Source organism: Protopterus annectens, chromosome 2.part1, assembly GCF_019279795.1.
Source record: "Protopterus annectens isolate FY-2018-M chromosome 2.part1, PAN1.0, whole genome shotgun sequence".
NCBI classification, from domain to species: domain Eukaryota; kingdom Metazoa; phylum Chordata; order Ceratodontiformes; family Protopteridae; genus Protopterus; species Protopterus annectens.
The window spans coordinates 1,834,770,261-1,834,782,953 of NC_056729.1; the positions used below are offsets into that span (position 1 = coordinate 1,834,770,261).

At 45.1% G+C, this 12,693-nt stretch overlaps 1 protein-coding gene across 3 annotated transcripts in view; it reads right to left on the minus strand.

The window, feature by feature from the left end:
* The window catches only part of AP2B1 (adaptor related protein complex 2 subunit beta 1), a 1,330,026-nt gene that overhangs the window by 526,891 nt on the left and 790,442 nt on the right, over positions 1-12,693 (minus strand). The window lies entirely within an intron of this gene.

Consider the following 12,693-nt stretch of genomic DNA (forward strand, 5'->3'; position numbering starts at 1 on the left):
GCATTTCTGCCAAGTATTCTAGTATCTGTGGGATGCTCATTATTGATGCATCCTGACCCCTGTTGGCATTCCAGATGTTGAATCTCTTCCATTTGGCTGAATAAGTTTTTCTGGTGGAAGGCCTGCGTGCTTCCAGTAAGATCTCTTGAACTTTTTTGGAGAGAGAGATATGGGGAGAAATCATGGAACCCTCCAAGCTGTCAGTTGCAATGTTTGCAAGTTGGGATGAACAGTCCTGTAATTGTGCTAAGTTATAAGCAGAGGCCATTGAGGCAGGGGCCGCGGCTTGGTGCGAGTTATGCTCCTTAGTAATGTATACCAGTGCTGCCTCGGCCAGCCTGGAGCTATCAAAATGCCCTTCGGTTGTTCTACTTTGATCTTCAGTAACACCTTGGTCATTAATTACCTTGGTCATTAATGGTAGAGGTGGGAATGCATAGATTGTTAGAGAATTCCAGCTGAAGGAGAGAGCATCCATTCTCCAGGCTTGAGGATGGTGTGTCCTTGAGCAAAACTTCATCAGATGATGATTGAGGTGTGAGGCAAAGAGATCTATGTTCGGCCTTCCCCATGCATGAGTTATTTGTGAAAAAATGTCTGGATGCAACATCCATTCGTGCGGATCCATAATGTTTCTGCTTAGACTGTCCGTCAGAACATTGTCCTTGCCAGGAACAAACTGGGATTGCAACTGTATGTTCAGATTCAGGGACTTTACCCAAAGAGTCATTGTTAGTCTGCAGAGGGGGTAAGAATGGGTGCCTCCCTGTTTGTTTATGTACCACATAGCAGTGGTGTTGTCTGTCCTTATTAACAGATGACCTTGCTGAAGAAGTTTTCCGAAGGCCTCGATTGCATGAATCACTGCCAACATCTCTTTTTTAATTGATGTGCAGATGCAATTCCCGGGGAGCCCATTGCCCTTGAATGCATCTGCCTTCCATGTGCACCCCCCATCCATGATCTGAGGCGTCTGTTGTAATGGTTTGGCTTTCTTGAGGTTTGCCGAAGGACATGCCTTTGTTTAGCAGGCTTGCTTGTGCCCACCACAAAAATTCCTTTTGCTTCTAAGTTGTGGCTGTGTTGAGACCATAAACTTTTTAGGTACCATTGTAGTTTTCTCATGTGTAGTCTTGCCAGTGGAATCAGGAGTAAACTGGTTCTTGTTTTTCTTTTGTGAGGAAAGCCATTTGTGAATCTGTGTCCAGTTTGGCTCCTAGAAAAATTATTTGTTGGGATGGCAGTAGTCTTGATTTTTGAATGTTGACTGTGTATCCCAAAGCCTGCAGTAGATGAATGACATAGTCCAAGTTTCTTATCAAGGCTTGCTTGCTGTCCGCTTGAATAAGGCAGTCGTCCAGGTAAGGGTATATTTGTATCCCCTGGAGTCTGCAGTGTGCAAATACTGATGCCAGGCATTTCGTGAATACTCTGGGCGCAGTAGATAAGCCAAAAGGCAATGCTGAGAATTGATAATGCTCTGGCCCTGCAAGAAATCTGAGGCATCTTCTGCAGCTGTGTCTGATTGGGACATGCAGGTATGCCTCCTTGAGGTCCAGAGTAACCAGCCAAGACCCCTTGCCCAGCATGGGAAGGAGTTGGTGTAACATCAGCATTTAGAATCTTGGCACAATGAGAAAAGTGTTTAGAGCGGACAAGTCTAGTATAGGTCTCCATTGCTTTTCTTTTCTTGGAACAAGGAACAGTTGAGTAGAATCCCTGGCCTTGTTCCTGAGGAGGAACCTTTTCTATTGCTTTGATTTGTGGTAGCTTTGAAACTTGTAAGAGTGCCTCTGCCCTTTGATTGTGTGGCAGGTTTGGCATGCCTTGTCTTGCTGGTTAGGTATGGAAGTGGAACCTGTAACCTTTGTCTATTATGTCCAAAATCCATTTGTCCTTTGTAAAAACGTGCCAATTTTTTGAACATAAGGATAATTTTCCGCCTAAAGGTGCTTCTCTTTGAGCCTTGGTCGGCGGTGTCAAAGTCAATTCATTGTGGTTGTACCTGTGGAGCAGAGAAGTCCCTGCGCCACTTCTCTAATTTTGTTGGTTGCCATTGGCGGCCCCTGTAGGAGCCTCGGTATTGCCCTCTACCTCGAGCACGCCTGTTTTTTCCCCTTTGGAACTTGTCAGTGTCTGGAAAGGACCAATTCTTTGAAGGCCAATTCCTGCTGAACCTTGGTGGCTGAACCTGGAGGAAATCTTTGACTGTTTGTACTGATTTAGCCTTTTCCTCTATTGATTTCAACACACCCTGTGCATTAGCACCAAATAGCTTATCTTTTTCCAGAGGTGTATCTAGAAGCTTTATTTTAACATGATCTGGCAATGTCTGTTCTTTCAACCAAGCATGTGTACGTATGACGGCCCCTGTCATAGCTGACCTACATGAAGCTTCCAATGCATCATAACCACACTGAAGAAAATGATTGCTAACCTGCTGAGTATTATGTACCAAATCCTGCAAGGCCTTTCTATCTAAAGGCTCAGGAGAGGCTAATTTTTTTTTTTTTTTCTGTAAATCATCCATCAAGAAATCCTGATACTGAAACATACGAAAAAGACAGTTAATTGCCTTCATGGCAAGGGTGGATGAAGTATAAACTTTTTTTATCCCACCTCTCCAGGGACCTAGATTCCCTGTCTGCGGGCAAAGGATTTTTGGCCGTGGAGGTGGCCACTCCTTTGGGCCCCTGAGAAATAGTGTCTAGATCAACAGAGTGTGCCTTAAAGAGATGTTTATGAGTTTCAGGAACCCTGTAATATCTGTCCGGCTTGATCGGAGCAGGGGGGAGAGAATCAGGGGAAGTACTGGAGTCTGAGAACACGTCATCCAATACATCTAACAGTGGGGGTATAGCTAAAGGCCTGTGCTGGGGTAACTTAAGGAAAGTCCGAAGCCTTTTCCTGGAGTCGGAGAAATCCTGGCCCTGCCAGTGAAAATGCTCTCTCATGGAGTGGAGAATCTCCCCGAAAGAAATATCCTCAGGAGGGGAGGCAGAGGGAATGGATTCATCAGCATCTGAATCCTCGTAGGCCGGGAAGGATTCTTCCTGGGAATCTGAATGATCTGACTCACCAGAGGCCTCCTCTGAGGAAAGAGTATCCACCTGCTCAACCCTAGGCCTTTTGTCTGAAGGCGGCTGAGAACCTCTGTCTGGATGAGCCTGAGAGCCCCTGATTAAAGAAAATAGATCTGCAGCTAAAGTCATGATTTGTTTATCAGAAGTTGAACCCTGTGGAAAAGATTTAGGAGGGTGAGACTTAGCCAGGCTGGCAGCCTTAGCACGTGTGTAGGCCTTAATGGACATAGGCACAGGAGGCCTTGCTGCCCCACGTGCTGGTGTAACTTTGTCCACCGGTATGGTGTCAGGCAAATCTTGGGCTTCGGTTTCAGGGGGAAAATCAACAACCGGTACCGGGAAAGCCTCCGGTACCGAAGTGAGCGGTAAAATGGTGTCGTCGGCCAGGAGCGGTAGAATTACCGCCTCCGAAGAGACTGATGCACTCGCGGTAGGCTTTAGCGTGGTGTCGTTGGAAGTCGCAGGCCGCGGATGTCGGTCCCGGTCCTTCCGTTTTTTGGAAGTATGTGCTGTCGGTAGTTCCGATGGCAAGATATAGGAGTAATTTTCTCCAAAAAAGTCTACAGCAAATTCTGCCCAGCGCCTAAGTGTGCGCTTATTGAAGCAAGCACAGGCAGCACAGGCCGAGACGTCGTGGTCTGGGCCGAGGCAGGGAAGGCAGTAAGAATGGAAGTCCTTATGAGGTATTTGTTTACCACAAGACAAGCAATTATTAACTTTTGCAGTTTTATCTGACATCGGCTGAGGCAAGAAAAGGTTCCTCAACGGGGTACTTAGCTTTTTGATGACTTCGGTAAATGAAAACACATGAGCTGGCCAACCGGCACTTGCGAACTGCTTCTGCTTAGGGCACCGCGTGGCAAGAAAGACTGAAGAAGATGGCGCCGGCTGATGCTTTTATACCCTGGCTGCTCTGACGTCAGGTAGGAGCCGACATCAGCCGACGCCAGACCCAGACTTTGGAATCCGGCCGACCGAAGGGCTGCCTGAGGCAGGACAACCCATATGTAAGGACTGCAGTTGCATTCTTGAAGGACATCTGGTTGCCTGATAGATCCCGTGTGGTTAGAGTAGCAGGCGCCACTTATGAAAGTAAAACAGCTGCCAGTGGTGTATCACAGCGCTCAGTTCTGGGCCCTCTCTTATTTGGCATATACTTCTCAGACCTTCAGGCCAGCACTTCTGGCCATGGCTATAAAAAGTACAGTTTTGTACCTACCATAAATGTAGATGTTCGAAGATCCACATTGCTGCAGTCCTAACACTTGGGTAGTCCGCTGTCCCAGTCGGCCCGAATACCAAAGTATATGGCTGACGTCGGTCAAGGCGCATTAGTCTGACGTCAGGACATCAGGGTACTAATGCGCATGACCGACGTCATATCCTCAGTCTTTTCTTGCCCCAGATGTCAGAAGACCCTAAAAAGATAAGGCCAAAACCAAAAAACACCAAACACTCCTGTACCAAATATATGTACAATATATACAAATTTACAAAGGTACAACCCCACCCACACAACCACCCCTAAACACAGAGGGGAAGGAGGGAGGGTAAATTGGACTGCAGCAATGTGGATCTTCGAACATCTACATTTATGGTAGGTACAAAACTGTACTATGTTCTTCATACCACATTGCTGCAGTCCTAACACTTGGGTAGAATCCCAAAGCAGAGGTAAGGGAGGCTGGCAAATCATAAAGAAGCAGGAGCTGTCAACATGCCCTGCAAAATAGCCGTGGCAAAACCAGCCCTAGATTTAGAGTAGAGAGGAAGGTGGTAGTGCTTAGAGAAAGTATGCACTGAACTCCAAGTAGCTGCCTCCAAAATATCCTTAGTTGCCACCCCCCTGAGAAATGCTGTTGAAGTGGCAGTAGCCCTAGTGGAATGAGGCCTAATCCCAGCTGGAATCTCCTTGCCATGATGGGAATAACAAAATGCAATGCAAAACCCAATCCACTTAGAAATAGTTTGTTTTGACACAGGCTTGCCCTGAGAACTCAAAGCAAAAGAAACAAACAACTGTTGAGACTGCCTAAAACCCTTAGTCCTGCTTAAATAATAACGCAACTGCCTGTGTACATCTAAAGTGTGCAAAATCTTTTCCCCCTTATTTTGGGGATCTGCATAAAAAGTAGGCAAATGAATAGTTTGGTTTAAAGCCACACAAGAAACCACCTTAGGCATAAAGGAAGGATTAGTACGTAATGATACCCTATCCTTATGGAAAATCAAAAAAGGCTCAACCGCCATAAGGGCCTGCAATTCAGAAACCCTTCTTGCAGAAGTAATGGCCAACAAAAAAGCAGTCTTCCATGACAAGTATTTCAATTCAGCAGTAGCCGCAGGCTCAAAAGGTTGTAGAGTAAGTTTCTCCAACACAAAATTGAGATCCCAAGCAGGAGTAGGAGCTCTACGTGGGGGTCTTATATTCTTTGCCCCTCTAAGAAATTGCTAGAACAAAGGATGAGAAAACAATGGTGGGTCACAATCATAGTGAGCTGAAATTGCTGCAGCATGAATCTTAATGGAAGAGAAAGACAAACCTTTGTCCAATAACTCAGTAAGATATTGAAGAGCCACACTCAAATTAGGCTCAGAAACCTCCAAATCCTTTGCTGCACTCCAAAATAAAAATCTCTTCCATTTTTCTGTACACTTTCCTTGTACTAGGTCTTCTGGCTTCCATAATCACATTCAAAACTTGTTGAGGAAGTTGAGACCTGCTGTGTTTCAAAACAGAATATGCCAGGCTGTTAGATGAAGAGAGTGAAGCTTGACATTGAGTAGATGACCGTCCTCTGAGACAATAGGTGTGGAATCAAAGGTAAAGGCCATGGAGGCTTCCTTACCAGACTCCTCAGTAATGGGTACCAGTGTTGCCGAGGCCAATCTGGAGCTATTAAAATCATCCTTGGCTTGTCTTGTCTGACCTTTAGGAGTACCTTTGGGAGAAGAGGCAGAGGTGGAAAGGCATACACATGAAGATTTTTCCAAATGAAAGAAAGAGCATCCACTTTCCAAGCTGTGTGATGAAACCTTTTCGTGCAAAACTTTGGCAGCTGGTGGTTTAGTGGATAAGCGAACATATCTATGTCTGGAGTTCCCCATGACACTGTCAATTTCCGAAATACATGAAGATCCAGTTTCCACTCGTGGGGATCCATGATTTGCCTGCTTAACACATCTGCTAAGGAGTTCTGTGCTCCCGGCAGAAACCTTGCCTGAAGAGTTAGTTGCAAGCTGAGCGCAGTCTCCCATAAAATCATTGCTTGCCTGCATAGAGGATAAGAATGTGTTCCCCCTTGTTTGTTGATGTACCACATGACAGTTGTGTTGTCTGTTAGAATCAACACCTGTCCTGGAAGATGCAACTCCTTGAAAACCATTAATGCAAACTGGACTGCTAACATCTCCTTCATGTTGATATGTAGATGCTGTAGTCTGGCAGGCCACTTGTCTTGTATCCACTTTCCATTCAGATGAGCTCCCCAAGCTATGTCTGAGGCATCTGTCGTTAGAATCTGACTCGCCTCTGGCCGGGTCACAGAGAGTCCCTTGTTTAGGTGACATTCCTGAGCCCACCACAAAAATTCCTTTTGAATGCAAGGTATTATTTGAATGACAGTGTCCAAATCCTGGCAGTGCTGTGTCCATACATTTTGAGGTACCATTGCAGCTTCCTCATATGCAGTTTGGCATTGGGAAGCACCAGAATACAAGATGCCATGAACCCTAAGGCTTGAAGGACTGTCCTTGCAGTCAGCCCGGACTGAAGAGATAGTTGATGGAAGTAAAGGGAAAGATTCTTTTGTTTGTCCGGGGTTAAAAGGCCATCTGGGTTGCTGTATTCAGTCTCACACCCAGAAAGCACATGTCTTGAGAGGGTACTAGACTGGACTTTATTTCGTTCACAGAATACCCCAGGCATCTTAGCACTGCTATCACATATTCCAAATGCTGTAAAAGATCTTCCTTTTCTTGAGCCAGAATCAGGCAGTCGTCCAAGTAAGGATAGATTTGTATTCCTTTTAGCCTGAAGTAAGCTATCACTGGAGCCAGAACTTTTGTGAATATTCTGGGCAGTAGATAAGCCAAAGGGCAATGCAGAGAACTGATAATGGGAATTCCCAGCTCGAAACGCAGATACTTCCTGCAACTTAGTCTGATAGGCACATGAAGGTAAGCCTCCTTGAGATCTAAAGTTACCATCCAGTGATCTTTGCCCAGTAGAGGTAAAAGCTGTTGTAACGTCAACATTTTGAACTTGGGAATGTCCAGATAAGTGTTGAGGATAGATAAATCCAAAATTGGTCTCCACGTGTTCCCCTTCTTTGGTACTAGGAACAGGCGAGAATAAAATCCTAGGCCCCTTTCTGGCACAGGAACCGGCTGAATGGCCCCTATTTGGAGTAACAGAGAAATTTGCTTGTGAGCCTCTTTTCTTTGTAGAGGAGGGATGTCTGGCATGCCTTTGAAAGGAGGCAAGGTATGGAAATAAAACCTGTAACCGTGGTGAATGATATCCAATACCCATCTGTCCTGGGTAATTAAACTCCAATTTTCTTTGAAAAGTGCCAGCCTTCCTCCTAAAGGTGCTGCCAGACGAGAAAGCACTGGCAGCTGAAAAGGCAGGTCATTGGGTCTGTTTACGAAAGGGCTGACCCCTGCCCTCACCAGAAGACTGAGCAGGTGAACTCCCTGTTCTAGGCCTAAAATAACCTTGAGCTCTGCCCCTACCACGTCTAGACCTACCCCTAGACTGGGAATCATAAGCAGGATATGTCCATCCCTTAGTAGGCCAATTTCTACTGAACTTTGGAGGCTGAACCTGCAAAAAATCTTTAACAGTCTGCATAGACTTAGCCTTGTCCTCCATTTTCTTTAAAACTGCTTCCACAGGCGAACCAAACAACACATCAGACTGTAACGGAGCATCCAAAATCCTTGTCTTAACATGCTCAGCTAAATTCTGATCCCTCAGCCAGGCGTGCCTGCGAAGAACAGAACCAGTGGCAGCCACCCTCGAAGAGGCCTGCACAGCATCAAAACCACATTGCAAGGAATGCTTACCCACCTGTTCAGACACATGAACTAAATCCTGCAACTCTTTACACTCAATACCTTCCGCCAGAGCATCCACCTTAGACTTCAATTGTGAAAGGAGATAATTTTGATATTTTAACATGTGGAACTGGCAATTCAAAGCCCTCATGGCTAAAGTGGAAGAAGTATACACCTTCTTTCCCCATCTATCCAAAGCCCTTGCCTCTTTATCAGGAGGAACAGGATTTTTAACAACAGAAGCCTTAACACCTTTAGGCCCCTGAGAAACAGTTTTTGGGTCTGCCCTAGGACTCTTAAAAAGATACTTATGAGCTTCAGGCACCCTATAATACCTATCCGGTTTAACTGGGGCAGGAGGCAAAGAATCAGGGTTCATGGAATCGTCCGCAAAAACATCTTCCACCACATCCAGAACAGGAGGTATAGCTAAAGGCCTATGCTGGGGTAAAACAAAATTCCCTAAGCCTCTTCCTGGAATCAGAGAAATCCTGACCTTCCCATTGAAAATGCTCCCTCATGGAATGAACAGTCTCTGAAAAAGAAAAATCCTCAGGAGGAGAAGCTGAAGGAGTAGAATCATCTACATCAGAATCAGAATAAGGAGGATACTCCTGCAAGTCTTCAGCCGAAGACTCAGAAGCCTCCGAACACTGCTCAAAACTCTCAAGCTCAGGTTCCACCCTAGGCCTCTTATCAGGAGGGGGCATAGAACCTCTAATCATAGTAATCAAATCTTCTGCCATTTTAAGCATATGTTTCTTAGGCAAAGATCCTGAAGAAGTAGGAGAGGCACCCACTGAAGTTAAACCCGGCCTGCCACTCAAAGAAGCCTTGGAAACAGAAGGGGAGGGCCTAACCACCTTAGGAAGGGAGGGGAGAACAGCCACCTGAGAAGCCCCTTCAGCCTGGCCTACCTCCTGAGAGGACACATCTTGTAACAGTAAAGTCTCTCCCTGAGACTCCAAATTAACTTCTGGCAGAACCACCGGCTCCACCGAGCCTTCTAAAGAACCGACGTCCGGGACTGACGGTTCTTCCAACCTAGGCTTTTAAATACTGAGGCAAGAAAAACCAAAATATTCCCCAACGGGGTACTTAGCCAACTTTGATTCGGTCTGAAACTCCGACTTCAGAAAATTTCAGAACGCCAACCTGCACTCGCAAAACTGCTTCTGCATCGGACCATGCGGCAAAAAAGACTGAGGATATGACGTCGGTCATGCGCATTAGTACCCTGACATCCTGACGTCAGACTAATGCGCCTTGACCGACGTCAGCCATATACTTTGGTATTTGGGCCGACTGGGACAGCGGACTACCCAAGTGTTAGGACTGCAGCAATGTGGTAAGAAGAACATCTGGGTGTTGTTATTCAATCTAAACCTGACTCACAATTGCTCCAGCAAACGTTGGCAGGTTCACATATTACTAAGTTAATGGCCCAAGAGCTCTTTCAAGCCTAGCCATATTTAAAAAGTATCTCCAAATTTTCAATAGCTAGGTGAATGAAGTTTACAGACGTATGAGCCTATCCTATGGTATCCAATACAGACAGCTTCTGTCCATGAAGGACATAGGTGCCACCACAGGAGTAGATTTACGGCCACCCATCCATTGATCTAGGTTGCACTTGAAGAGGATCAATGACGGGCTTTGCTTCATGTGAATGGGAAGCTTGTTCCAGTGAAGGGGTAGTCTCAGAGATGCATCTCTCTCTCCAACAGGATTTATTCATGTCTGAGACTAGGTTAAGATCCCTGGAACAAGTAATCCTCGTGCAGTTTGATTTACAAATGTGGAACAATTCCATCAAGGCCACATCGCAGACTGCCATGTAAGCCAGATACAGATTGCCCCTTAGTAGATTGTAGGAGACAGAACACAGGGATAGGGCTTTCAATATTTCCATGTAGGACTTGTTTATTAAGCCCTGTATCTTCCTGGTGAGAAACCTCTGAGGTTGCTCCAGCTGTTGGAGATGTCTGGTGAGGTACATGTAAAAGAGTGTACAGTACTTAATTATTGGCTTGATGAGGGATGAGTTCGATGGAATTATGAAGTCCTTTGATCTAGATGCCATGTCCTCACTTATTGTGCCACAGAGAAGGACTTCCTCACCACTGTGAACACATTGCGGTCGAAGTTCAGATTACTAGCAACCTAAGTACACAGATCACGTACCACTGGATCTACTCTTAGGGGGTGCTGTCTATATTGTAATTAGCTGGGGTGTTTGCTTTCCCAAAGGGAATAATTATGCATTTTTTTGCATTTAGTTTCAGTCCATGGCTCTGGCACCAATCACGTGTCTGAGATGATCCTTTCTGCAGTATATCAGTATTGTTCAATGACTGCCCCAAGTTTGCAGTCATCTGTAAACCTGGTCAGCCAAAGGCCATAGTTGTTTGCCTTGACTTTTGAGAAATAAATACCAAACAGAAAATGAAAAGTACAGAATCCTGTGGTCCGCTGCTGGTGACTGGCCTCTTGCTAAAGGTGATTCACCCACTTTGACAGGATGCGTCTTGTCAGCTACTCAACTAGTGACGTAGGGATTTATGCTCCGTTGAAAGAATTTTTCTAATACCTGAGTGTGTAATGATGTCAAATGCCTTGGCCAGGTCAAGTTTGATGATACCTACAATCTTTCTCTCATCTATGGCCTTGGGAACCTTCTCGAAGAAGTCAACCAGATTTTACAGACATGATCTACCCCTTAATGAATCTGAACTGAGTTGGGTCCAGTCTGGAGATTATCTATTCCCTTGCTAAGGTCCATGATGATTCCTGCCATGGCCTTACAGATGAGGCTAGTCAGCCTTATGGGCTATAATTTCTTAGGTCAATTGATGATCCCCCTTTATGCAGAGGGATGACTGTTGCCATCTTTCATTTTGCTGTAACAGCCTGTCTGGAGGCTGTGGCTAAATAGAGATCCAAGTGAGCCTGCTAGGTCATGTTTTTTAAGTTATTTTAAAGGGCAACCTGGGATGTTGTCCATGGCCTACTGATGCCGTGTTTTTAGCCTTAAAGAGCACAGAGATGACCTCTCCCTTGGGATAACAGGCTGAGGAATGGTGGCAAGTTTACCCTGGGGGATAACCAAATCTGTCAGCTAACAGGCTGGCTATTCCCTTTGGTTGAGTATGGGTTGTGCCATCCACAACCAGCTCTGAGCATAGTTGGGTATTCCCCTTAAGGTTTCGGAAGTAGTTAAAAAAATGCTTTGTGATCTTCCTTGGCTAGTGAGGCTATTTTTCCTTCATAATTTGCTTTTGAGCACCTGACTAGATCTCAGACTTGTTTGTTTAGACTAACAGGGATTTCTTCTTCTGCTAAGCCCATTTCTGCTTATTGTTTGGACATAAGGTTCTTTCTTTTGTTGTATAGCCTGTTTATACCAGGGGTCCACCAGGGTGATTTGTTTTCCAGCAAACCCTGTCTTTAATCTGGTCTGGTACTGCTGATTCAATACAACTGCTTAAGTGGCTATACAAAGCATTGGTGTTCACCTCTGCATAGGTTTCTGTGTTTTCTGGGTTTGGAGGAGCTTTGACATTTTTTATGCCATCACTTAGTAGGAGGCAAATTTTTTGTTTGATAAATTCTTTAGTGTTTTTGAGTTTGATGGGGTATCTCACCTTGTATTTATTTCAAAGGATACCATTTTGTTGTCCGATCTTACCAAAGTGGACATTACACTGAGGGGGGGCGTGTCCAACACTCCCACATGTTAGAGAGTACTAGGTCCAGGATATTTGAGCCCCTAGTGGGTGTGCCAACCAGCTTTTCCAGAGCATTTGCACTGACAAAGTCAAAGAACTTTTGAGTCTCCATGTTAGTGGTCATGTATGTTCCCCAGCAAATGGTAGGATAGTTAAAATCACCTATGCGTAACGTATTGGGCTGCATGGTGACTGACTCCAGTAGGTCCAGGTACACAGTATGTTTTTTCTGGTTCTTGGTGGGGCAACCTATAGCTAAGAGATGATGTGCAGGGGATTTTCTCCTATGGTTAGTCGGACATGGAGTAGATTGAGAGAGCCATACTTATCCTTTCTGAAGATGGATATACCTCCTACTGCATAGGTTCTTTCTTGCTCAGTTGGTGGTCTGAACATAGCTTTGAACCATGTCTCAGTGACTGCACAGACCTCAGCATACTTCAAGGTGAGGAGTTCTTCTAGGGAGTGCAGTTTCTTGTTTAAACTCGTAGCACTGAGCAGCAGTACTCTGAGCTTATTAAAAGATGTTTTTGTTATGTTGGGAGGTTGGTTACAAAGAAACTGTCTAAAAAAGGCACTAAAGGGGTGGCTAAAGCCTTTGCTAGTATCCAAAAGCCTAGAAGAGACGGGTGTAGATCATCCTGGCAAAACAGCGTGGCCTGTTGATCATGACCACACAGGCTGACAAATATTGGATCCCTTGGATTGACACCAAAAGTTAAGCCAATTGTTAAAGTCAATATTTTTTTGTTTATATTGTGGCATCATTTCTTGTTTGTATTGTGGCAACATCCATGTTAACATGGCTTATACCATGTTAA